Here is a 5,000-nt window from a genome sequence, read left to right on the forward strand (position 1 = left end):
TCGTAGACTTAATTTGTCCTATAAATGTCCTTTTTTCATCAGATCCTCGACTGCAGCCGTGACCCCATTTTAATAATGAATAATAAGTTTTGAGCTGAATGTTCGTCTCTGGCTCCTCCTGATCCTGCAGAGGACATTTCTTGTGCTCATACTCAGGTAGTTTTATTTTTAATATATAACATTTAAAATGAACATATAGACACAATAAATGAAATAAACCTGCAGGTAATGTGCTGCTCTGTAACTCGTTGCTGCACCTGAGATCCTGTTTGTGGATTTGAGTCAAATAGAGCTCACCTGTCTGTGACATCAGAGCTCACCTGTCTGTGTGTGTCTGTGACATCAGAGCTCACCTGTCTGTGTGTGTCTGTGACATCTGAGCTGACCTGTCTGTGACATCAGAGCTCACGTGTCTGTGACATCAGAGCTGACCTGTCTGTGTGTGTCTGTGACATCTGAGCTGACCTGTCTGTGACATCAGAGCTCACCTGTCTGTGACATCAGAGCTCACCTGTCTGTGTGTGTCTGTGACATCTGAGCTCACCTGTCTGTGACATCAGAGCTCACCTGTCTGTGTGTGTCTGTGACATCAGAGCTCACCTGTCTGTGACATCAGAGCTCACGTGTCTGTGACATCAGAGCTGACCTGTCTGTGTGTGTCAGTGACATCTGAGCTGACCTGTCTGTGACATCTGAGCTGACCTGTCTGTGTGTGTCAGTGACATCAGAGCTCACCTGTCTGTGACATCAGAGCTCACCTGTCTGTGACATCTGAGCTCACCTGTCTGTGACATCAGAGCTCACCTGTCTATGACATCAGAGCTCACGTGTCTGTGACATCAGAGCTCACCTGTCTATGACATCAGAGCTCACCTGTCTGTGACATCAGAGCTCACCTGTCTATGACATCAGAGCTCACGTGTCTGTGACATCAGAGCTGACCTGTCTGTGACATCAGAGCTCACCTGTCTGTGACATCAGAGCTCACCTGTTTGTGACATCAGAGCTCACCTGTCTGTGCTGCTCAGGATGCTGCTGACAGGATTTTCATGAGACATACGTTACATAAGTTCTGTTGGACAAGCTGTGGCTAATTTAGCTTATAAATAATGTTGATGTCTTAATGTCTTAATGACACATATGCATTAATGAGTCTGCTGTTGATCCAGTCATGGAAAAGGGGACAGATGGTATTAAATAGTAAATATTCCTCCCACTGATGTCAAAGATGACTGTTTGGATTGATTACAGAAGCTCAACTGTTACTGACACTTTGGTTCTTCTTTAAAGAGGAATTTTCACCAACAGTAATAAAGTTGTTTAATTAAACAGCATGTCTCTTTGTAGAGCACAAAACTGAGATCAAATGATCTCAGTTTTGTGCTCTACAAAGCCTCTGAGCTGAAAACGCCTGCGGCACGCAAGTGTCCTCCGTAGGGTGAAGATGTGTGTGCGGATCTTGAGGTTGAACTTCAGTATCTGCAGGAAATGAAAACTTATTTCTGAGTTACAGCGCGACAAAGAGACACACGACAAACCTGGTTTGATGAGGATTAAATGATATATATATCATTTATAACCTTCACAGTCACCTTAACCCAGCTGACGTGTCAGACAGCGCTCTGCATCATCATCATCACAACACCACATGAGGAAGATCTTTATGAACGAGGATGTTCAGAGACTGTAGGATCAATAACAAGCAGCTCTGAAGCTGTTCTGGAGGCTCAACACCTTAATAACACACTAATCAATAACACATGTTGGTGTTTCCTTTCATTTGTCCCATAAATATAAACGGATGTGATTACTGTGCAGGATATATCCCATAATATATTCATATAAAACCTGTCTGTCTGTCTCTGACCCGTCGTCCTCACCGGGGTTCATGCTCCTCTTTGTGTGTCTCATCATGTGGCTTCAATCTGGCAGCTGATTGGTTGATAAGTTGCAGCATTCTGCAGCATGTGATTGGCTGATTAATGGCCGAACGCTGCATGTGATGTCATGTGAGGCGCAAACTGCCATCAGCCGCATTTAATCAGTGTGTGTGTGTGTGTGTGTGTGTGTGTGTGTGTATATGTGCGTGTGTGTATGTGTGTGTGTGTGTGTGTGAATGTGAGTGTGAGTGTGTGTGTATTTGTGTGTGTGTGTGTGTGTGAATGTGAGTGTGAGTGTGTGTGTATTTGTGTGTGTGTGTGTGTGTGAGTGTGTGTGTGTGTGTGTGTGTGTATATGTGCGTGTGTGTATGTGTGTGTGTGTGTGTGAGTGTGTGTGTGTGAGTGTATGTGTGTATATGTGTGTGTGTATATGTGTGTGTGTGAATGTGTGTGAGTGTGTGTGAGTGTGTGTGTGTGTGTGTGTGTGTGTGTGTGTTGTTCTGTTGGTATTTTAATGTTTGATTCCATGTTTTAGGCCAAATAAACACACTTTAATAATAATAATAATAATAATAATTATAATAATCTTTATTAATTGAGCATTTTTCAGAATCCACATTACAAAAAGCTTCACAAATCATCAGATTTTAAAAAAACAGATAAACAAAAGTTTAGTTCATAAAAACACTTCAGTGCAGAAAAACAAGACAGATTTTAACTCTTACATTCTGTTAAGTTTGATCTCCTTTTACATGAGAGCAGTAAAAACACCCTGAACACCGACTTCTCCATCCAGAATATACAAACATGGAAATATTAAAAACATTTGTGTGCAGCTGATTCACATTTTCTGTGTTTGATCCATATTTATTCAAAAAAAATCAAAAATACTGTTGCATTCCTCACAGTGAAATTATGATCTCCTGTTTTATGAGACATAAGACCACAATATAGAGTGGCTGTAAATTTAAAGATACTACTAATTATACTAAAGAATTAACTCTATCTGCTCTCTGAAAGCTTCATTAAGGATTAATCACATGTTTATATGTGACTGATGAGTATTCATGAATGATTTGTGGTTCAGAAATTTAGTATAGAGACTAATACAGGTAATTACACACCTGAGGGGACAAAAATGACATGTGGAGTTCCCCAAGGCTCCATTCTGGAGCCTCTTCTGTTCAACATCTACATGCTCCCACTGGCTCAGATTATGGAAAACAACAAAATATGTTACCACAGTTATGCAGATGACACACAAATTTACATAACCGCATCACCAGGGGACTGTGGTTCAATACAAGCACGGAGTAAGAGCACTGAACAAATCAATGATTGGATGTGTCAGAATATTCTTCAGTTAAACAAAGACAAAACTGAAGTCATTGTTTTTGGAGTCAAGGAGGAACGATTAAAAGTCAGCACTCAGCTTCAATCAATAATGTTTAAAACTACAAACCAAGCCAGAAATCTTGGTGTCGTCATGGACTCAGACCTGAACTTCAACATCCACATTAAGACAATTACAAAGTTACAGCCGACTATCACCTGAAGAATATATCAAGAATTAAAGGACTTATGTCTCAGCAGGATTTGGAAAAACTTGTCCTGCATTTATCTTCAGTAGACTCGACTACTGTAACGCCGTCTTCACAGGTCTCCCTAAAACATCCATCAGACAGCTGCAGCTGATCCAGACGCTGCTGCTCGAGTCCTCAATAAGACCAAGAAAGTGGATCATATCAGTCCAGTTCTCAGATCTTTACACTGACTTCCTGTCTGTCAGAGAACTGATTTTAAAATACTGCTGTTGGTTTATAAAGCACTGAATGGTTTCTGATCTGCTGCTACATTATGAACCATCCAGACCTCTCAGGTGGTCTGGATCAGGTCTGGATCAGGTCTGCTTTCTGTCCGCAGAGTAAAAACTAAACCTGGAGAAGCAGCGTTCAGTTTTTATGCTCCACATATCTGAAACAAACTCTCAGAAAACTGCAACTGCTGCAACTCTCAGCTCTTTAAATCACAGCTTTCATTAAACCACATTAAGGGTTAATATTTTACACTGCACTGTTACTATTATTCTCCTGTTTTATCTTATTGTTTTAGCTTCTTTTTATTTCTAAATTTAACACTTAATAATTGTATTTAAATGTCATTTCACATCGCCTTGTGTTGCTTTTATATTATGTCTTGATGCCTTTTATGCTCTATGTAAAGCACTTTGCACTGCCTTGTTGTTGAAATGTGCAGCCATAGCTCAACAGAAGCAGAGCAGCTCTCTTCTGGTTCATTGCTGACCCAGCTCAAAGCCTGCAGATGCTAGGAGGGCTCATAATTTGTTGGTAAGGTGCGTCGCCTCGGGGGTGGCGGGGACTGTCTGGAGGCAGTGATCCACATAGAATACAACATAGTATTCTGTTGACTTCTACTCTGATGGTTTCGGTCTCAAGAATGCTGATAGCCTCTTGGACCTGCCTTGAATGAGTTACTAGTTTCTTGCTTCTGAATGAAACAGTATCGGCATGCCATCATTTCTCAATGTTTCATCAGTTTGCTCACCTGGAGTGCTGCTGTTGTCAGTAGACTCTCATGCCAGTGGCAGCAGGCCCTCCTGGAGATGGGGGCGGTCTCTCCCAATTAGAAGAAAGGGCTTGACGTTCGTGAGGGTCTGTATTGAAAGGCATGGAATAGGAATGGCCCGCTAGTTCAATGCAAACAATGGTGAATGCACCTAAAATCTTGAACTTGGTCTTTGGCTTTGCAGGAGGAGAAATGGAGAATGACACCGATGCACTGAAGAGTCTAATTGTGCGTAGTGGTGGGTCCTCCTGGGTCCCTTGCACACCTAACTTCTCTGCTGCATCCCACAACAGCATAGTCCTCTCTGAACCATCATCCAGTACGGCGTAGGTGTTGAGAGTTCAGGCACCACGGTGAATGTGAACTTTGACAACTTTCAGAAGGACCCGGCTGCATTCTGTGGGTTGGTCTAGATACAGTTCTTCGGTTGTGGCCCTTGTGCCATTGCTCTCCACCACTGGTGTTGCCGCTGACTCCTTAGGTAGGTTAACATTGACCTCATGCAGTACCTGGAGGTGTTTCCCTTGGCAGAGG

This window comes from Thunnus maccoyii, chromosome 3, assembly GCF_910596095.1.
Source record: "Thunnus maccoyii chromosome 3, fThuMac1.1, whole genome shotgun sequence".
NCBI lineage: Eukaryota > Metazoa > Chordata > Actinopteri > Scombriformes > Scombridae > Thunnus > Thunnus maccoyii.